The 23,826-nt window shown below is 36.3% G+C and overlaps 1 long non-coding RNA gene across 2 annotated transcripts in view; it reads left to right on the forward strand.

The window, feature by feature from the left end:
* The first annotated feature begins 10,659 nt into the window (after positions 1 to 10,659).
* LOC102554147 (uncharacterized) overlaps positions 10,660 to 23,826 on the forward strand; it is a 38,711-nt gene continuing 25,544 nt past the window's right edge. For both annotated transcript variants that reach the window (XR_015671188.1, XR_015671189.1), the window contains exon 1: positions 10,660 to 10,845. This is a non-coding gene — a long non-coding RNA (uncharacterized LOC102554147). The remainder of the gene's footprint in view (positions 10,846 to 23,826) is intronic.

Here is a 23,826-nt window from a genome sequence, read left to right on the forward strand (position 1 = left end):
GGTGATCAGGGAGTACTGTGGCTCACTTTGTCCTCAACTAATAACTGTTTTAATGATGTGGATGACTGAGCAAATATTTCGACAGGAAAATCCCTTGCTATTAAATATGTAGATTCTTCAGAAACAAAGAGGCTCAATGCTGATGGCTGCAAAACCACATGGAAAGGTCAAAGAAGTTAAAAGAAGTCTAATATTATTTGACTTTTTGATAAACCAGATCATGACACTGATTAAAAGCAGTGAGTAGAGAAATTCAGCAATGATGGCTGTATGAAGAGGAAGAGGAGAAATTATATACTGTCTTTTTGTGTAGTCCTTTGAAGAAGTAAGTTTTTCTCACTTTTTCTTTGCACAAATCCTTTTTTCTTGCACAAATTTGGTAACTATATAAGACATTAAAATTTAAAAATGTAAAAATAAGCCTTTTGGTACATATTCTAGTTTTCCTAGCAATTCTTACAGCACACATTAGGCTAATATCATTTAATTTTCTTTCATAGGACTTTACACAAAAAGAATATATATATATTTGATATATAATAAAATAGAAATAAAACTTAGTTCAGTGTTTTAGAAAGAATTAAGAAGACTTGATTTTATGTCTGGTGATAATTAAAATAATGGGAATCTCCAGATTATTTGGCTTATAATCCAGATTTTATGGACCTGGAATTTTTTTTAATAAAGTCATTATTAAAATTTGTTTACATGCTTATTTAATATTACTTTTTCTAGAAAATATTCTACAGTTTTTAAATAATGCTCAGTCATTTTAAAATGGAAGATATATATGTGTGTTTATGTGTATGTATACATTTGTTTAATATATTATATTAATTCAATATATATTAAAATTCTATATTTTTAATACTTATTGTACAAGAGGGAAGACAAGTCCTAAACTACACATCATATCCTAGCATATAAGAAACACTGTATCAAGAATGGGTTTGTCAAATGTTTAGTTTCTGGCCAATTGGGTCACATAGACCAGAGCATAACAAGCTGTTGATAATACACTTGATTAACTTCCAGAACTTGATGGTGAGACCCATCTTGCTGAAAACACTATCTATATGAGTCACATGGAGAAATCAAGCCATTACTCACCTATAATCCTCATTTCCATGGATTAGCTTTCTGTAGTATTAAAAGGTGCTATGCATTGTACAAAAGAATAACATGTGTGTATCATTCTCACCCAGTTGTGATCCTGGTAATATATAATAACAAATGTCCAGACAAGATATACTCACTGCTGCAATGGTGGCTTAAAAGTTATGTGAATGACCAAGAGTTTTCTGGTTTGACCTAATTCAAGCTATGAAATGCATACCTACCATTGTTGATGGGGCCAAGAACCCAAAGAACTAGGGAAGAACCTAATGATATTATTCTGCTAACGGAAGACAGCAATAAGCGTCCTCCTAGTTGCTGAACGCTGTTCCCATAGAAAATGTCATCATGAAAACTTCTCGGTACTGATTGAAATAAACACAAAGAGTCTCACCAGGTCAATAGGCAGAGAATTAAGAGAATGAGGTTTATTTACTCTCAAATGACATCTCCATAGCATAGTGCTCCCAAAGGTCAGGCACCTTTTTCAAAATGAACGTGGAAGTATTAGAAAAACAGTAAGTGGTAAATAATTTCAAAGAAACAATGCTCTCTGCCTACAACATAGAAGTAACACATATAACCTCACAGGTTATGACAATATCCACAGAACTTTTGTAAGATTGGGCAAGACAAAATTCCAGCATGGAGTTAGGACATAAAATTCCATCACTCATTGATTGGCTATTAATATTTGCTAGAGGCTGGGAGAGTAAGGCAATAATATTTAGTGGTGATCTCTCTTTTTAGTATACAACACTATAAGATAAACCCCACTCTTAAGTCAGGTTTACAAACTGAAATCATTGAGGAAAGAAACAAAACAAGCTGGGAAGGATGCGTGGAAACTATAGAAATGAAGTATGGGTGGAGAGTTAAAATATAATAAAAGTGAAAAAAGTAGAGAATGACAGTGTGTATGATCAAAATACATTGTACTACATTCTCAATGTCTAAAGACATTTAAAACAACATTATTTGCATGTATTAAACTATCTTATAGTAACATATATATGGTGTGTGTGTATGTGTCTGTGTCTGTGTGTATGTTTGTGCGTGTGTGTGTGTGTGTGTGTGTGTGTGTGTGCAGTTTCCAATTATGTTTCTACTAAAATAAGAATTTCTAATAATGCATTTTAAAAAAAAATAGGTTTAAAATGTATTGATAAATATTCTAAGCAAAGCACTATCACATAAACTGTTTTTATTCATTTATAAAACAACCAATAAAACTATTTAAACTATGTAATTCCTCATGAGATTGTTCATGAATTAGCTACTTATTCTGGAATAAAATATCAGCATTTATTACTTTCCAACTAGTATTCCATATATTTATATCACTTTGTTGTTTCTTTCTTTCTAATAACACACAGATATTTACAACAGTAAGGATGAAATATTTCTCTTATTTTTTTTATGGAGATGAAAATTCTCTGCAACTTAACTCTTACTCTTGATGGTACTTGAAGGAAACCTCAACTTTCAGCAAGGCCATTTCCCATCTACATTTCCTTGATCCATTTTTATTGAATTTTTAAGACAATGTCCTATGCAAATTTTATTCTTCTGCCCATAAAGAGACAGGCAGTGTTACAGCAGCTATCACAGCCCAACTATTCAACCTCTTAATTGTGGAGAATTAGGAACAGAGTCCCATTTATCCACTAACTCTGAGAGCTCTTTCCCAAACCATTTGAAGCTGGGGAGTACCAAAAATAAACAACGGGATGCTTATTTCCCACAAACTTAAAGGAAAGATAAATGGTTCCATGACCATCATACATTGACCTCTTAACGTGATATCATTTGTGGGGTCCGGCAATATAAATGATACAGAACAAGCAAATTTTGTTGTATTCTTGCTCACATTCTCACCAACTTCATTCTTTCTCTGATATCAGAGTCTACCTTTTTTCATATTTCTGTATATACTGAACGCCTGGCAAATAATTCAGCCTTATGAATTGAGAAGCTACTGGATTTGTCAACCTTCCATTGGTCAACACGAATTATTAGATTGACTGGACCTCTGCTTGTAAGCCTTTAGGAAATTCCCTAATAAAAAACTGTATGATGTCTTCTTCTTCTTCTTCTTCTTCTTCTTCTTCTTCTTCTTCTTCTTCTTCTTCTTCTTCTTCTTCTTCTTCTTCTTCTTCTTCCTCTTCCTCTTCCTCTTCCTCTTCCTCTTCCTCCTCCTCCTCCTCCTCCTCCTCCTCCTCCTCCTCCTCCTCCTCCTCCTCCTCCTCTTCTTCTTCTTCTTCTTCTTCTTCTTCTTCTTCTTCTTCTTCTTCTTCTTCTTCTTCTTCTTCTTCTCTCCTCTTCCTCCTTCTCCTTCTCCTCCTCCTTCTCCTTCTCCTCCTCCTTCTCCTCTTCCTTCTCATTATCATCATCATTATTTATTGTTGTTGTTATTATTATTATTAATTTATCAGGAAGCCTGTAGATGGAGCATGGTCTTAGAATGTTTAGATAGCCATGTATCTGTGATGTTTTTCACAGTTAGAAATGCCATGTCTATTTCTGGTGTGAGAGATAACTTCAGATCCCTTTATTTTGGCCGGTAAATGGAGCCTGCTGAATTTTTTCCCTGTGAGTTACTAATTATGAGGAAATGGTCCATCCTCAATGACTCTAAGCCTTGCAATAATATCTAAGCAAGCAATATAATACTTGGGTATAATCTCTGATTCTAAAAACATATTGATTTTAAGACAAATTGGTTTCTTATGCTGTTGTCTTTAAAAGATTTCTCTCCCTGGAACAGACTGGAAATCTTAAAGGGCATGCATATCTTTTTATATGGAAATGAGGACAACAATAACAGATAACCAGCAGACTTTACCTCTGCCAAATAGTCAAATCACAATCCAAACAATTTTCTGTTGAAAGTTGAAAATTTTCTTTTCTTTTTTTTTTTCCTTTAACTTACTTTGGCTTTTGTGTCCTTGATTTTTACATTGGTTCATGGCACATCTGAATACCATTGGGTGTGTGTCTGATGAATCTCTATGGAATCTACTTGGTTCTTTTCACAATATACTACAAGGTAAACACAGAAAATGTTAAAGGACTTCATATTTATTTACAAAGTAAACATTATTTAGATTCTGTTTGCTAGATATTAATATACTTAACAAGTCTTACGTTTCCTAGAAGACTGTAAAGCACTTGAGTGCTAATATATTTGACTTTTAATGGAAGGAATCAAACAGAAATAAGTTTCTATTTATGACTGCCAAAGCATGAAAAATAAAATGTGACATATGTAAGATTAAGTGTTATGAATTTCTTTTCAAAGCAATTAATCGTAGGTTTAAATGAAATAACTTACAGGCAAAATTTGTAACACACAAACTAATTTTTCTAAAATAACATTGAAATTCTCAAATTTAAATATAATCCTATGAAGTGATTATTCATGGAAGAACATTGCTTTTTTATTTACATTGGTTATAAACAATACTGGAAGGAAGGCAAACAGCAAGATTTCATTTTCAAATACGACCAGTAAACTTAAGAAAAGGATTTTGAATTATTTTAAGAGACATTTTTTCAGGACTATTTTTAATATAATATCTATTCATACATGAGTTTTGTATTTAAATAATTCCTATACTTTCATCTCTCCTCCCCCTCTCCCCTGTTCCACTAGTTCCTTACAAAATGACTTCAACATACTTATTTGTGCTTACCACATAGGATCAGACAAATGATTAGGGGGCTCAACTCTGTGGAAAGAGATTTTCCTCTCTCTACAGCCATTGATTGTCTTTATGTCCTCATGTGTGATGGGACTTTGTGAATTTTCCCCCAGTTACATTGGCAAATTGTCTGTAGTTCTGTTTTAGTAAATAATATTGCTGAGATTTATGGGTACAGCATCTGTCATGGTTTGAGTAAGACTAGGCCCCCAAAGCTCATATATTTATTTATATGCCTAGTCACTACAGAGTGTAGCTTGTGAAAGAATGCAAAGGTTTATGAGGTATGGACTTGGAACCTCCTCTGTCACTGAGGATGAGCTTTAATAGTTTCAGAAGTTTATGAACCCCCCCTCTCTTTCTCTCTCTCTCTCTCTCTCTCTCTCTTTCTCTCTCTCTCTCTCTCTCACACACACACACACACACACACAAACACATATGTGTTTCACATAAAAATTATCTTATTTGAAGATAAAATTCTGTTATTGTTGTGAATGTATTTGTAAATACTACTATCGTCTCTCATTCTGCAAGCTGATAAACCAAAAATGCTAAATTCCATGGCATAAATTAGGAAGGGATAACACATATGGAACTAAGGAGATAAAACATGTTTTATACTCATGTTTTATACAGGGTTTTTGGTCTTTGTAGATCTATTTTATACAAAGCTGACACTTGGAAAGCTGAAGTATGGTTTGTCAGCTCTTACTTAGGTGTGTGTGTGTGTGTGTGTGTGTGTGTGTGTGTGTGTGTGTGTGTGTTTCTTCCTGGGTTCATTGTTTATGAACATTTCCATAGGACTTGTAAATCAGGGTACCCTGATATCCCTGCTGTTCTCTCCCGGTTTCTACAAATGACAACTGAAAATAGAGAACATTAGTGCCTAGCAGGAAAAGAAGAAACAACGAAAAGGCCAGTTTTGAATGTTTCATGAAAATCTGCTCACACTGTACTAAAGCCCTAAATGAATGTTGTTAAAGGAAAATATGTTTTGCCTTTATCCTCCATAAATGAAGGTTATTTACTGATTATTTAAACTGCTGAAGGAGTCTTCTAGTACTATTCAAGTATCCTGTCCAATTTAGAATGAATTCTGACATAGTTGTGTGAACCTATGTCAGGGCTGTAGCATGCAGAGCTGATCTCATGGGCTTCCACGAACAGTGAGACAAGTGACCCTTACAGCTGTTGGAAAACTCTGTTCTGGGTCTAAGAACACACACAAACTTCAAGAAGGACCTTTTATCCTTCTGAGGCTAAAGATGATTAATAAGTTCTGTTGTTATGCCTAAATGTGCCAACCTTTCTGGTGTCCTTGAGGCAAAATTGCATAATGTATAACTGTGATAGATGAAGTGCAAGAGGCCGAGATAAGCTAGTGCATAACTTGTGTCCAGTTAAGCCCCACACATGAATTTGTCCACTTGTGTGCAGAAAGCAGACTCTCGAATGTGGCAGTTTCTGAAGGCATGATAAACTATCACTTCCTAAAAGGTAACAACCTTTAGATCAACATTACTTTTTGTGACAGACATTTCCTGCTAAAGTATAACAAAATGTCTACTCATCCCAGGAAGGGAATCCAAGACCATTTGAAGTCAAATGTAGACTAAGGTCCAATTTTGAAAACTAATGAGCATTTTTACTGAGATCACTAATGAGAATATGGATGATGGATTACTGACAAGGAGGAGGGATCACTCAAAAGCAGCTCCATCACAGGAGAGCCCACTCTTTCCGGGAGGAAGCCTCTAACTAAGGCAACCCTGGAGCTCCCTCCTTTACCTGCAGGCAGCTCTAGAGAGGAGCTTTCTGCTATTTTTTGATGTTTGGCTGTAGAGTCTAACATCAGCCACTCTTGATTTTTTTTAAAGTGTTGGTAAGCACCTTCAAGAATCTCCAAACTTCTATCATGCAGGATATATAACCTTTGATTACCTCCTGCTGGACTTTCTCTTCTTCTTGTATCAAATGAGTCAATTCACGTGGAATATGGTAATTCTTAGAAACGAGTCATACAACACCCTCATAAAGATATCAGCGTCAAGCCATATTAAGTACCCAGAAGGACAAGGGTCGACTGTCTCCAGAGTGCCTAGCCTTACATGTGAAATGCTAGAACTTGAACTCCTTTCTTACCAGTTTACACAGGGTTATTTGCAACATCTCTCTGAAATGTTGAAAGTGATGAGATGAAAGTTCTGGGATTTGTTAGTTTATCCTTGTTTATGTTATTTGTAATCCACGCAGAGTAACTTTTCAGATAACTGGTAAGAATACCATTTTTTTTTGCAACTAGGTCAGAGGATGGGATCATGAAGAGAGTTATTAATTTTAACTTCTACATATTAAAATATTTTTATACTATTCAGGTCTAAGTATCTATTTCTTAGCAGTCTATTATAAATAATACACTTAAACTTTTTCATAAGCACTTTGAATTTTTAAATTTAAATAGAAACTTGATTGCACCAGATGCAAAACATTTCAGCAATTTTATCTGTCAATTTCCTCAGTTGGAACCAGAGTAAGATTCAGACTTAACATGCACAAACATACAGGCACACAAATACAGACACAGACATACAAACAAAAAGAGAGTATACACCGATATGATTCATTTCTGCATACAACACATACACATAGAACAAACAAACACAGAAAGACACATACACACACACATGTTTTGCACACAAGTACATGGGTCTTAAATAAAATAAAATAAAACAAAACAAAACAATACAAAAAAATCCCAGCACTGGTGAAATACTGAGATTAACCATGGCATGCGTGACACTGAATAAAGGCTTTCTTCACATCTGTGCAAGTGTTCATGCATTATTACATGCATTGAAATCAGCTTGGAATATGAGCAAACAAAGTGGAAACTGAACATGATAGTTAGTGAAAAACATAAATACATGTCAGAAACCACACATACACAGACATACTCTCTCTCTCCCTCTCTCTCTCCCTCTCTCTCTCTCTCTTTCTCTCTCTCTGTCTCTCTCTCTCTCTCTCTCTCTCTCTCACACACACACACACACACACACACGGAGAATTATTCAGCATTTATTTTTGATACTTTGGGATCTCCTTAAAATCAAATTCAAGTAGTATATGCACATGCATGTAGGAGTAAGACATAGGATTAATTACCAAAAAAACTCTACACTGACTTCTCTAAGATTTCTCCTGTTGACTTGCAAATATTCTATCTTCATTACTATCCTACTGCAGTAAATCTCACACAAATAGAGGTCATTAAGTTCCTCTTTTAAGGTCAGCAGTAGATATGAATACATCTCTAATACAGTCCGGTGGCTTAGATTTTTCATTTTCGTTACAAAGGTTATTGTTCATTATTTTGCTTCTACAAACAGGATGCTAGAGGAGATGGTGTTCTAAGCTCTATCTTCCTCCCATCTTCCTCTCCAGACAAAACAAAGAAAATTAGATACTTATCCATGACCTTTATTTCCTAATGTTGTTTGATACTCTTAAACCAGACAGGATGATTCTCCACTCTATTTTCTGCATTTTATGGAGAGATATGGAAAAGTTTCTGAGGTATCCCACTCATCTGCTTTAATACAAGAAGAGCAATATTAAGAGGAACAATAAACAGAAAACATTTTTATTATTTAATTTAAATTCAGATAAAGATTCTTTACTTTCAAATTGATATATCTGAAGAGATAAAATTACAGTTAAGGTTGTAACAATGACTTAAACCTGGCTCAATCCTAACATCTATTAGATTTTAATGTCTTCTAATTTATTTTTTTAATATTGACAGGACTTTTTTTCTTAGACATTTTATATATTTACATTTGGCATTTTAAGAATAATTTAAAGAAAGTTATAAAGAGACTAGGAGTGTCTTATTTTATATACATTGTGATGTCATGGTCTTATTTGACAGATTTTGTTGCAAGATTACTTTTTGCCCAGTTAAGCCCCCAAGAATGCAAAAAAATGCCTAAGGTAAAACATTTAAGATTGGTTCTTAAATTCCCAGCACCACTATATTGAAGAAACATCTGATTAGTTTCATGCTTTCTATTCCTTTAGTTTGCTTAAATAAGACATACTGATACGTCATAAATATATCCTCACTAAGTCAACTGTTACCAGTCATGTTTTAGTTGTTAATTTTCATGATCCAAAGCCTTCTAACCCTAAAAGTCCTAGACAACCTGAATGGTATTTTACCCAGAAAGTGGCTCTCAACTTAACGAACTTCCAACTTTCAAAGTGGAGTTAACTCTATTTGAATTAATGCCTTTCCTCCACAAATCTTTACTTTTACAAAAGATAGTAGCCAGTAGTTTTCCTTGACGAAGAGAAATATATGTTTTGAACATTTTAGCATTAATCTACATTTCTCAAACCTGAGTGACAGTAATGACTCTCAAAACTGTCCACAAATGACTGTGCATGTTTTACGAGTTTAGATTTATTCCTTTCAAAGACTTGAAGGAATATTTAATTGAGATGTCAGAGGACCTGAGTATAAATTAATCTTAAAGTAAATCACTCTGCAATTCTGTTATAATTCTCCGAAGGAGTTCAGAGAACTGGTTGACATTTTTATAACCAAACCCTTTCACTTCCTTTCTCTTGTTTGTGAGCAAGAGCTCTATGCGTGTAGCTCTAGGAAAATGAATGTCTGGCAATAAGAATGGGTTAGTCCTTGTTGTTTCCCTGCAGTAAGGGGGGTTCATCCATGGAAAGAAGAGTCAGTAAACTCAGTAGAGTCAGAAAATATTATCAGGAGATGTATTTTTGAGTAAATGCTTTGAAAACTGTTATTTTAAAAAGGTCCCAATCTTGCATAAGATACAGTACAGGAGAGGGATTTGTTTGGAGAAAGTTCAGTGCTGGAAGAAAGGGATGAGAGAAGTCAGTGCTGTGGGTTTGGAATGAACATTTCAGAGTGTTGACTGAATCATAGCTTTTGAAATTTCAATATTTCATGTGTATTGCTAATCATATCCATTTACTGCTACTCATAACAGAGAACAAATCTACCATTATAAAAATAGTGAGATGATTACATATATTAAGAATTCTGTAACTCTGGCAATGGGCAGAGACACCTTGTCATTGGTGTTATTTCTGTATCAGTCAAGGGCAAATCACATGGCAGACCTTTGTTCATTGTAGCGTGATGCCGGTCTTGGTGGCCAAAGCTATAAAATGCACAGGACACATAAATACTAAACAAACACAGGCAGACAACAAGGAAAGAGGGAAAGAGACAGGAACCTGTATTCCTGCAGTCAGGTAAAGACAGCTACAGACCTGCCTTCTGTTCCATGGAAAGGGCAGGCCAGAGCCATTCAGAACCCTACCACACAACGCAGCACAGAGCTGGAGGAGAAAGGCAGACAGACCTGCCCTTTGGCCCCCACAGCAAAGGCAGGCGGTAGACAAGTGCTTAATAGAGGATGTCACCCAGGGCCCTATCGGCCACATGGTCAGCCTGTGACAAGAGCTGCCACCACAATGTGTGAGTTGTGATGGACAGATGTGAGAGAAAGAGAAGTGGAGCAGCTTGAGCATTATGAAGAGAAATGGAATGGAAGAGGCAAAGGAGGAGAACAGGAGTTAGTTTTGAGTGAGCAGTCCCTCTACCTGGGGCTGTGTGAGGTCCCAGCACAAGTTGCTACACAGGGCCATAGGGACCGTTTGGATGTCCAGGGGATGTGAGGGATGGCTCCACTCATGACTGGCTGAATCACTCTGGAAAGCTGGCCCCACCTCTCATTTGTGATGTCACTCAGCACTCAGGGATCAGGCTCTGCACCTATTGTGAGAGAGTGAGCCTAACATTCATTCTCTGTGTGATGGCATGATCGTCTCCCCTCCCTTTTTCCTGAATCAACTAAACTTTTGGAAAAGTTTCCATAGGTCATGAGTATTGGAGAGCAGGACCTGACCCTTGCTAGCTGCAGCTAGGGTGCTCTGGGCCTCACCTGAGCAGCACAGTTGACCTGGTCCTGGGTACTAGTCACAGGTAAGCCAAGCCCAAGGGTATAAGTGAGGGAGAGCTGCCTCTTCCACTCCTTTGCCATGAGATGGCCTGGGAGGGGATAGAATAGGGAGGAGATGCTCTCTTCACCTTCACTCCTCATCACCAGAGGAAGTCAGGAGAGCTGACCCTAGTTGAGCTGGAACCGCCTCTCACTTACTGTAGGTTACATTATTCAGGAGAGTAGCCTCAGCTCTTGCCTAGGTTACAGAGTATAATTGGCCCTGGTGGACTGGGCACAGGTGAGGCAGCAGTGGGCAAGGGAGTGAAAGAGATAGCCCTACCATTATTCTGCTGTGAGGTGGTATGGATATGGGGCTGATGTGCTTATCCCTAACCACCATTGGATGTTTGAAGATCTTGCTCTGAAGGCATGGGGACATGAGAACTAGCTTTTACCTCTTCATTGCCTATAGAACTCAAAAGTTCAGGCCATGCATCTCACTAGGTAACACAGAAGAGCTGGTCCTGATAGTGAAGGTTTTGATGAGCCAGCCTAGAGGGCGTAAGGGCAGGAGAGTTGGCCCAACCACTTTCAGGCTGCCACACTTGGGCGAGTGGACCCTTGGTCTTGACAGGCAGCCCAGTGAAGCAGTCTCTGGAGGTGTGAGTGAAGATGATCTGGCTCTGAGGACATGAGAGCAAGAAAGCTGACCTGCCTCCTTCTGGTGGCAACATTGATAGTCTAGCTACTGTAGCATTGTTGGAGAGCTTGCCCTGTTGGTGAGGATAATGGAGAACGAGCCAGCTTAGTTATTCGAAGTCCACATCTAAGGCTCTGAATTAGCCTACTCTAAAATGAATATCGTTTGCAAACAGGAGGGATTTATGAAAGCCAATCCTGCTGATGACCATCTACAGGATCTTGATGACTTAGAGCAACAACAGAATAACCCAGAGGAGACCCAGTGTAGATCCAATATTGATGGTGTCACAGAATACAGAAATCAACTCATGACAATGAACATTTGCAATTGTACAACTGTAGATGTATGGACAGAGGGGTATAGTGTGGGATAAACTGTATTTATATACTAAGACACTACAGTTTTCACATGCTTTTTTAATGCTTTTTTCTTGTTTCTATTGTGTGTTTGTGTGTGTGAGTGTGAGTGTGTGTGTGTGTGTGTGTGTGTAAGCTTCTCTTTGGTGGTTTGGCATCATTATATCTTTAATAGTATATAAATCTCACAAAAGACAACACTTACATTTCATTACTACTGTGAAAGATTATGTTAGCTACAAATTGGCAAATTTATGTTTTTGTGAATAAATGTTAATAAAAGATTTCTCATTTCTAAAATGTAACAAAATGCTAACTCAACAGGAAAGAAATAAAAGCAATAGAACCTCTACATAACATGTGAGTTTAACATTAAGAACAAATTATGCCAAGTGAAATGTATAAGGAAATGTGATCATTTCTTTTGAGAGCATGCATGTGACATGTATATACATTGGCCATAAAGCTGTATGATGGTTTGTATATGCTTGGTCCAGGAATTGGCACTACTAGAAAATGTTGCCCTGTTGGAATACGTGTGGCCTTTTTGCAGTAGGTATGCCATTGAGGGTATGGGCTTTAAGATCCTCATTCTAGCTGCTTGGAAGCCAGTATTTTGCTAGCAGCCTTCAGAAAAAAGATGTAGAATGATCAGGTCCTTCTGTACCAGGCCTGCCTGAATGTTGTCATATTCTTCCCTTGATGATGGATTAAACTTCAAAATATATAAGTCAATTCTAATTAAATGTTGTCCTTATAAAAGTTGCCTGGGTCATGGCATCTGTTCCCAGCAGTCAAACCCTAACTTAGACAAGCAGTAATGTATCTTTCTTTTCTTACAATTTCTTCAGTATTTTCCCTGAGATGCACATTTTTGTTTGTTTGGCAACATACACAGTGATACAAGAAATTCTTCCTTATTAAGATCAGATGAAACGTGATGATAGTATGGATTAGTTTTAAGTTATCTTCATAGTCAGTGTGTGGAGGGATCATTAGGTCAGAATAAAATGATTCACAAAAATATTCAGAAGAAATATACCATTGCCAGTTAAAGACTTTAAATGATTTGAAGTTTTAAAATAATCTCTTGACAGTAAATGTCTTAGAAGATCATCTTCATTAGTTTTCTAATATCAAATTTACAATGTTGAAATCGTATTTTTTTATGAATAACAGACATATTGGCATATCTTGGTATGGTGGCACAATCTCACCATCTCCCCATAAGTAAATATATCACTTGGTATAAGAATTACTATGTAGGGTAGAGAATAAGGAAGGATCATTGTGTAAGACAGACCCTAGGGGAAGATTTTCATTTTTAGGAGGCAGTGGTGAGTTATATGGATTGTATGTTATTTTCTGCCATTACTCTAATAGAGAACATCTGGGGTTGGGGATTTAGCTCAGTGGTAGAGCGCTTGCCTAGCAAGCGCAAGGCCCTGGGTTCGGTCCCCAGCTCCGAAAAAAAAAAAAAAAAGAAAAAAGAGAACATCATTGAGAATTTACTAAGAATATATTACTATTATTATTTTGCAGGCATGGGTATGACCCCAGCTTCTGGAAAAGCTAATAATAAATATAAATGACGAAAAAGTTGTTCTCTGATGTTTAAATAATTCAAAGGAAGCTGTAAACAAACTGAAGAAAGGTGATGGTCAGATTGTTAGCACAAAGGAAGCTTCGTGAAAATACTCATGTACAGTTACAGTTCTTCCAGACTTCACAGGGGGGACACAGATCAGTGGTCATGTAAATGTTCTCCTCTTCCCGTTCTTAAGGGACAGAGAGATTAACAGCATTTTTAACAAGAAGTACACACTAGAGAGAATATGGCAGAATAATTGATTAAGTCAATAACCATGGCTGTTTTCTCCAGCTGTTGAAATTGAGAGGTGATATTTACCAGAGAATAAGAAGTGTTATTTCCTCTTCTTTCCAGAAATGTGGTCAGGGATTTCTATCTTGGAGATGAGAGGCTAATTTTCATTAGGAAGCAAAATCATATGAGCTTTGCAGATAATTATATAATGTAGTTTTAGAGGGAGTTTTGATATTAAGTGTAGACCTAATGATCTAGTAAACACAGAGATTTTATTTAGAGAATAGAGTTAAGTAAATATTTTCCTGTTCCCTCCAGAACTTCAAGAGATGCAGGACTTCTTATCAAAGAATGGTGAGATGATGATAACAGAGACAGAGACATAAACAGAGAGAAACAGACAGAGATGGACAGATGGACAGAAAGGCAGACAAACAAAAACAGCATAGTGGAATCCTGCTATAAAAAATTAAATGATTGATAGCTTGAATGATATAAAGGCTTATGGTGATGCAAACAAAGAGTAAGAAACCAGAGATTGTAACCTCCTGAGGAAGAGGGGAGGGCCTGTGAGGGTTATCTGAATGATCACTCGATCTCTGGTTATGTAAATCAAAAATCTTCTAATTTTGGAGGGTCAGAAGTAGGGGCAGTGAAGAGGAACCATTTATGTGCAAAATATATTATACAAAGGTGTGTTACATTTGCATATTAGACAAACGTTGCCTTTTCTTTTGCATAAGAGATTAGGAGGTAAAGAAAATTCTTGTCTTAACATTGGTGTTACCAGCTTTTTCCAATACTTAAATAGTTGCAATACTATCTTGTATGTTGCATATTTGCCTGATCTCTAGCTGATGGAACTGTTTGTGAAGGCTAAGGCAGTTTTTTGTTGTTGTTATTGTTGTTGGAGGTGTGTCACTGGGGATGGGCTTTGAGAATTCAAAAATTGATACCAAAAGTTCAAGAGTTGATACTCTTTCTTGTGCTATGATACAGAATATAAATTGGATTCTACTCTCACTTTCCCACCTGTCTTCTGTTACACTCTTTACCATGATTATTGAGTCTAACCCTTGGCACCATGAGATTCCAAGTAAATGCTTTCTTTTGTAATTTTCCTTGATCACGGCATATTATCCCAGAAGTAGAAATGTAAATAAGACATCATTAGGATATTTTGTGTTACTATAAGAGAATAAAAATAGTATAATTTATAATAAATAGAAATGAATTCATCTCATAGTTAATAGAAGTCTCCAGGAAATCCAAGATTAAAAGACCATACATAGAAAGTGTTTCCTGGTTCTCTGGTAACTTTCTGAAGCCCTTCTACAGAAAAAGAAAACAATAAACTCTTTTCTTTGCAAGGGAGTGCTTTCCATAATAATAAAACCTGGATAACATCATGATTAATTCATAACAATGAAGAACTCATGACCTAAGCACAATCTAAAGGTCTGCCCTTTTAACACTGGTGCTTTGGGAACTAAGTTTCTAGCACATGCTTTCTAGATAACACACTGAAATCTAATATATAATCATTCACTGAGCTATTCTGAAACCTGTCTGATGACTCAAAACATCCAGTGAGGTGCATGCAGTATGAGTAAAAGTGTCTTTACTGCTGAACACCTCCTGACAAATTTCTGAGTGCTTTCTTCATTTCTCAATCCTTTTCTTAAGATATTAAGTGGCTGTGACTTTATTCTGGAATGCTATTTTGTCTAATTTCACTGAAAACATGTAAAACTTATCTAGAATATGTAGTAACTTTTATGTTTCCTCCTCCTGGGAATATAATTGTATTTTAAAGCAAATGGAAAATGAAAAGAGCAGTTTACAGTACTGATTTCAATAGCTCTCTTATGGCCAGTGGATATTCGAACACAGTAAAAGTTTTCAGAAATCCTTCCTATTTATATCAGCTGTATGAACAGAGTAACTGTCATTTTTAATATAGGAAAAATGGTAACTTAATGTTTTAATCTAGAATGTGCAAGACTAGAATATTCTAACTCTTTTATTTTGTTCACAATACCTGGTTGTTTGCTGTACAATTGAAAATATAAAAAGTTTAAGATATGAAATATTAATAGCATGTAAAGATATAATAGACCATAAATAGATAGGAATGCAAATTAAAATGAAATAATTTTGAACATTTGATAATTTTTCAAAACAAGTTGATATGGAGGACAATCTCTCATATTATGACAACTGTAGTTTTTAAAATGCATGAATCAAGGACAACCAAGGTGTTACAATGAGTTAGAGCACTTGTTGCTGGTCTCGAGGGTCTGAGTTTATTTTCTAAGACTTGTTTAAAATCTCATACTTACTTGTAACAGTAGTTCCAAGGTGATCTCTAGTCTTGGAGTGCATTTATTCTCATATGCACCTACTCTTAATTCTCATAACACATAATCTTAAGAAAAATTATCTATTTTGTGAATTTTTTGCATCTTAATTGTTAGATCACTCCTGAGTACTACTGAATATATTATTTTGGAGTATCAATTAAAGAGATTAATTTATTTTATGTGAATTCTATGGAACATGTGTTTGTGACTATGTTTATTGTACTTTTATGTCTTTCTCTTATTTATTGTTATGGCGGGTATATATGACATACTATAAAGATAGAAGTTTGAGAGAAACTTTGTATAAGAGGTATTTTCTTTTATCTTTACCTGACAGATATCTGGATCAATCTCTGTCAGATTTGTGAAGCAAGAACTTTTACTTGGTGGACCGTCTTCTTGACAATAATTATCTTCTAAATTATAGGGCTCCTTCCTAGTTTCAGTCATGTGTCTGTAATAAAATATCCCCACAAAAAGCAAGTAAGGAAAGAAAGATTTATTTTAGCATATATCTCCAGGTTATAGTCCATCATAGTAGACAAGCCAATATATCAGGAACTTGAAACACCTAATGACAGTCAAAGCCAAGAGAAGTGGAATGAGTATGTAATGCCTACTGCTTAGCTCGTCTTTTCTATTCATGAATTTCAGGACAGAGTTCCAGGGGATGATCCCACCCACTCTTAGGGTAGATCTTTCCATGATGATTAATATGATCTAGATTATCTCTTACAGACAACCACACAGGGGAAATAAGTCTAGAAAATTCCTCATTAACATTCTTCCTAGGTAAATCTAGTCTGGCAGAAGTTCACATGAAATAGTAACCAATATATTCTCTTTTTTGAAATCTTAGTGGATACATTTTAAAGCACTTTTTTTCAATTTTGTTGAAATTTTATAGGTCATGTAGGCAGGCACTAGATTCAAGTGCAAGGTCAAGACAATTGCTGTACTGGCCTGGCTTAATACATTCAATTAATATCACACGAATATAAGTTTCCTGTATCATCTTTAACATGCCATGGAAGTTTGTTTGTTTGTAGTGCTAGGGATTGAACGTACGGCTTGGCACTTACTATCACCGTTTTCCAGTGTCAACACTTTTACTAATTAACGCTCCTAAAATTCATGCACTTTAATAAACTCATTGTAAGAATAGCTTTTGGAAGTTTCAATACCCTTCTTTTCTCTGTTAGCACTTCAACTCCTTGGGAATCAGGAAGGCTTCAAGCTACAGACAGTGCAAATGAACAGTGTGTTTTGTATCAGTGGCCCAATATTTGAGTATTAATCTCGGTGTTAAATAATCAGTGTTTTGTAGATGTCTGTTCACGGTCAATTAAAAGCTGAACAAATACATTGATTTTTTTTAAAGATTTATTTATTTTGTTTATATGAGTACACTGCAGCTGTTTTCAGACACACCAGAAGAGGGCATCAGATCCCATTACAGATGGTTGTGAGTCACCATGTGGTTGCTGGGAATTGAACTCAGGACCTCTGAAAGAGCAGTCAGTGCTCTTAACAGCTGAGCCATTTAAACTCTGGATGAGAATGTTGAAGCTATCTTTGATTAATTATAAATTATAAATTATCACATGTACAAAGTTCCAGGAAGATAAATAGATTTCTTCATGCACACAGCAAAATATTTTAAGACTAATTGCTGTCAGTTAACATGTTTCCTATTACCTTTTGCTTTTTAAGACGTTAACATTGTGAAGATTACTTTAACACTTTACACAATGCTTCATGCAGCAAGTTTGCTTGGGTTATGGTTGCTACGGCAAACTGACTTCTCAAAAAAAAAATCAGAGCTGAGAATAAATTGCAATGTATAAGAACAGTTGCTGAAAAAACATGCACACTGCAATAAATTGAGAACTTACACAAAAATTGGTCATTGCTATTTGGGCCTGTAACCGCAATAAGAAGCGGAACAGAGAATGTTGGTGCTTGCCAAACTCTGTCTCCACTTTTCATAAAATATTTAGTTCTTTTCTGCCTATGTGCACAAACATTGATGCAAGGACCTGCATATTACTGTACACACACACACACACACACACACACACACACACACACACACTTACTTTAAAAAAACACTTACGCTAAAAAATAGAAAATATTCTCAACAGGATTATGTTTTTTTTGCTTCCAACAAGTTTTGTACCTTAAATTTGATACATTTTAACAATTCAGCATATTATTGCAGTAGAGTTAGAATATATATATACATATATATATATATATGTATATATATATAAGAGAGAGAGGCAGAAAGACAAAGAGAGACAGAGAGAGACAGAGAGGGACAGAGAGAGAGAGAGAGACAGAGAGAGAGAGTAAACTTTGAATTTACATAGCTTTCAAGAGCCATCTTCAGATTGTTGTCAATTTTTAAATATTTTGAGTTTGTAAATGTATCGAGGCACATTTATTGTATGTGCTGACAATTTGAAAATTTCTAAATCTAACAAATATTCTTTTACATTGTTGGTCTCAACAAGCGACATAGCAGTGATGTATTAATTCAGAACTTGCAAATCAGGTAATTGCCTACCGTGTTTTTTTCATGTCTTGAGTAGCTCAAAATCCCAGTTTCCCAAGAACACCATGTGTGGAAGTACAAACCACTCATGTGGCGATTCCATGGGAAAAAATGTGAGATGATTAATATTATGTATCAATCTTTTTTTGTTATGGATTCATACAGCAAGAGAGTCTCAATATGGTTTTATATAAATCAGATTGAATTGTTGTTATGACCACAGTTATCTGGATTATATTATTTGATATGGGAACAACTCATCACTGAGGGAGGTAGTGCTTTTTGTGAACTGTGTAAGAATAGAGAAAGGGAAATGAGAACAAACATGTACACACTAAATTCTCTGTCCCTGTCTTTCTGTCTCTCTGTCTCTCTGAACCTGTCTCTCATTCTTTAATTCTCTCTAGCACTCTCTGTCTCTCTGTCTTCTCAGTGTCTTGTCTCTGTCTCTCTCTTTCTGTCACTCTCTGTCTTTCTATCTCCTCAGTGTCTCTGCCTCTCTCTCTCTCTCTCTCTCTCTCTCTCTCTCTCTCTCTCTCTCTCTTTCTCTCCTCCCTCTCTGAAGTCTGTTTCATTGACCTCCTTAGAATAATGTACTGTCACCTGGAAATGCAGGCTTTAATAAACTCCTTTTCCTTTTAGTGACTCAGGACATGCACACATACAAATACAGATGCACACACAACTACATGTGAGCACAACTGCATGCGTGCACGCACACACACACACACACACACACACACACACACAAATACACACAAAATGTATGCTGGTTTTGGACACAGAATCTTCAGATTGACCACAAACATGAAATAATCTTCCTGCCACACTCACAAATCAAATGTTTACAAGTGTGGGACATCCTGTCCAGTTTGTGGATTCCATGGGCATAGTAAAATTTGATATATTAAAGTCACATACAAGTAGTAAAAAGATTCCTGTAGGTAGGGATTATTTCTTTCTGTTAGCTAGAATCATGGCTTAGTATCTTAGGTTATTCCAATCTATTCTGTATTATAGAGACCCCAAACTTAAATAATCTATATCAACTCTGTATATGCTTTTGTAAAGCAGTAATCATTTCATTAACTAGTATGCTTATCTATCTAGGCTCTGACAATTTCTTTAGTCTAAATTTATAAACTTTAATTTCTTTCTCAGCTTATATATGCAGGTACCAAAACAATTCAAACAAGGGAGCCATAGCGTAATTCCTTCTCATGATTCAGACCTTGTGCTTTCCCATTTGTTTTTGTCTCTGGTTAGTGTTGCAAGCTCCTTCTTTATTTATAATCCCTCTTGTTATCATTCTTATATGATTCTAATAATATTGTTAGTATCACAAAATTTGCGAAGATCTCTTTTTTTTTAATGAAAGGACATAAATTCACAGCTGTAAAACCAGGAAGATAAGGCACCAGAGTCTCAAATTTCTATTTCCTGATGCCTTTAATTCTTGGTTTGATGTTTTATAAAAACATTAACTAAATTAAATAATCCAAAGTCATAGTTTTTATTGCAGAAACTCCCTATGTGGTGTGTGTGTGTGTGTGTGTGTGTGCGTGTGTGCATGTGTGCATGTGTGTGTGTCTGTGTATGTAATAGGAATTTTTACTTAAATAAGACACTTGATGAAATGTATGACTGAGAAAATATGAAATGAAATCAAACACATATCAATAATACTTAAAGGTATTAATAAATAAATTCTAACAAAAGACTTTAAACTTATTCCATATATTCCACTCAGCGGTCATAGATTGTTTTATACACATGCTTTACATTATGTTAGTTTATAAGTACATTCATATAAAACTGTGAATTGAGCATCTGAAGTCAGAACATTCCATTATCTCTGATACATTCATTGTGTATACATATGGCATTCTCTCAATTATTAAATATTTAAGAATACAAAATTATATGTAGCATTCTTTACACATTAATATTTCATAGATAAATGTTATGATTGCTGTCTTAAATTTCATGAATAAAAAGTGTAGCTTTGCTTTCAATTAACCTATGTTAATAAAGCTATAAAGTTCTTATTTTTTAATAAAGTTAGAATGATATTGTAAATAGGGACCTGCTATCTCCTTGAGAGTGTGAATAAGTTGCTATACTCTTCGAAGAAAAAAAATATGACTTTCTTTAATATACATTTTATTCATACAGCAAACATTCTAAGGCCAGTTGTAGCATCAGAAAACCTTTTTAAAGAGGACAAAAGTTATAAATTCAAATGTATGACCAAGCTTGTCATCTACTGAGCACAAATAGAGGACTAAGAAACTATTGAATAAAATAAAGAATTAAATATATTCTATGAGCAATAATTTTTTAGAAGAAATGTGCCTGCCAAGATAGATTGAATAGCTAAATCTTCAATGACTGTGAAGAGGTTAGAAAGATGTACATTTGGACGCTAATTAAATGTTATCTAGAGATATCTTTTTTCTAATAAATAACCACTATCTTGCAACATTATGGTAAGGAGCTAGCATCATTTCTACTGATTAAAAACATTAGGAGACTGTGCCTGGATCTGAAGGACCCAGTCACAGAGCTCCCTGCACCCAAGTCACATGGGAGGGAGAGCTAGACCTTCAGAGGGGCAGACACTCCTGGGAAGCCAGAGGAGACTACTCTCTGCCCACATTTCTGACTCTAGAGGAAAACCCCTAGAGCCATCTGGGCCCCGTGTGCACAGGGACCAGAGAGAAGGCGGGGCAGGCCCTTCTGGTTGCTGCCCTCACAGAGCGCTGAAACGAAACCCTGAGAAGCAACTTCAGACCCGAGACCAGAGGTAAGATCAACTTTTCTGCTCCAAGTGACCTGCCTGGTGGACTAAGGACACACAAGGACAAAATTCCTCTGGGACCGGACACTTCTGCTTTCTAGCTGGAGCCCGAATCTCACTGATGCCAGCCCACAACTCCCTGCTTCCAAACCCCATGGGAGAGAAAGCACATCTCCCAGACAGGTGAGCACTCCTGAGACTGCAGGGCAGGAGAGACCTCTAGAACAGTCCACTCTTGCCCACATCACTGGCCCAAGAATAAACTGTATAGGGCCACTAGGAACAGGAAGATAGGGACACTCAAGCTGCAGGAGCTTTACAGTCCAGACTGCCCTCAGATCTGAAGGGACCTGCACCCAAATCCCTTGGGAGGGAGAGGTAGACATTCAGAGGGGCAGAAACGCCTGGGAAGGCGGGGAAGGCCCTTCTGGTTGTTGCCCTCACAGAGACTTAAAACCCAAACCCGAGAAGTGACTTCAGGCCTGAGATCAAAGGTAACACCAACTGTTCTGCTCCAAGTGACCTGCCTAGTGGACTCAGGACACACGCCTACAAGAACAGCTGAAGACCAATAGACAGGAACGGCTACACGCCTGAAAGCAGAATTCTCTGTTCCCATAACTGGCTGAAAAAAAAAACAAACAAACAAACAGGAAAACAAGTCTACAGCACTCCTGACACCCAGGCCTATAGGACGATCTAGTCACTGTCAGAAATAGCAGAACAAGGTAACACCAGAGACAACCTGAAGGTGAGTGGCAAGTACAGGAACCCAAGCAACAGAAACCAAGAATACATGGCATCATCAGAACCCAATTTTCCCACCAAAGCAAACACTGAATATCCAAACATACCAGAAAAGCAAGATCTAGATTTAAAATCACATTTGATCATGCTGATGGAGGACTTCAAGAAAATTATAAAGAACTCCCTTAGAGAAATGCAGGAAAACACGAATAAACAAGTAGAAGCCTATAGAGAAGAAACACAAAAACCTCTGAAAGAAGTACAGAAAAACACAATAAAACAGGTGAAGGAACTAAAAATGGAAATAGAAGCAATCAAGAAAGAACACATGGAAACAACCCTGGATATAGAAAACCAAAAGAAGAGACAAGGAGCTGTAAATACGAGCTTCACCAACAGAATACAAGAGATGGAAGAGAGAAACTCAGAAGCAGAAGATTCCATAGAAATCATGGACACAGCTGTCAAAGATAATGTAATACCGAAAAAGCAACTGGCCCAAAACATACAGGAAATTCAGGACACAATGAGAAGAACAAACCTAAGGAAAATAGGTATAGAAGAGAGTGAAGAGTCCCAACTCAAAGGACCAGTAAGTATCTTCAAGAAAATCATAGAAGAAAACTTCCCTAACTTGAAGAAGGAGATGCCCATAAACATACAAGACGCTTACAGAACTCCAAATAGATTGGACCAGAAAAAGAAACTCATCCCAAAACATAGTAGTCAAAACACCAAATGCACAAAACAAAGAAAAAAATGTTAAATGCAGTAAGGGGAAAAGGTCAAGTGAAATATAAAGGCAGAACTATCAGAATTACACCAGACTACTCACCAGAGACTATGAAAGCCAGAAGATCCTAGACATATGTCATAAGAGAGCACAAATGCCAGCCCAGGTTACTGTATCAGGCTAAACTCTCAATTAACATAGATAGGGAAACCAAGATATTCCATGACAAAACCAAATTTACACAATATCTTTCTACAAATTCAGTCCTACAAAGGATAATAAATGGTAAATCCCAATACAAGGAGGCAAGCTACACCCTAGAAAAAGGAAGAAACTAACCATTTTGTAACAAAACTAAGAGAATACAAGCAAACAAACGTAATCTCACATCCAAATACAAATGTAACAGGAAGCAACAATCACTATTCCTTAATATCTCTCAATAACAATGGACTCAATTCCCCAAGAAAAAGACAGAAACTGGATATGCAATGAGGAACTAGCATTTGCTGCCTACAGGAAACACACCTCAGGGACAAAGACAGACACTAGCTCAGAGTAAAAGGCTAGAAAACAACTTTCTAAGCAAATGATATGAAGAAGCAAGCTGGAGTAGCCATTTTAATATCAAGTAAAATTGATTTTCAACCAAAAGTTATCAAAAAAGAGAAGGAAGTACACTTCATATTCATCAATGGAAAAATCCACCAAGGTGAACTCTTAATCCTAAATATCTATCTTCCAAATACAAGGGCAACTACAGACACAAAAGAAACCTTACTAAAGCTCAAAGCACACATTGCACCTAACACAATAATAGAAGGAGATTTCAACAACCCACGGTCATCAATGGACAGATCATGGAAACAGAAATTAAACACAGACATAGACAGGCTAAGAGAAGTCATGAATAAAATGATTTAACAGATATTTATAGA

This window comes from Rattus norvegicus, chromosome 2 (assembly GCF_021556685.1).
Source record: "Rattus norvegicus strain SHRSP/BbbUtx chromosome 2, alternate assembly SHRSP_T2T, whole genome shotgun sequence".
Lineage (NCBI taxonomy): Eukaryota > Metazoa > Chordata > Mammalia > Rodentia > Muridae > Rattus > Rattus norvegicus.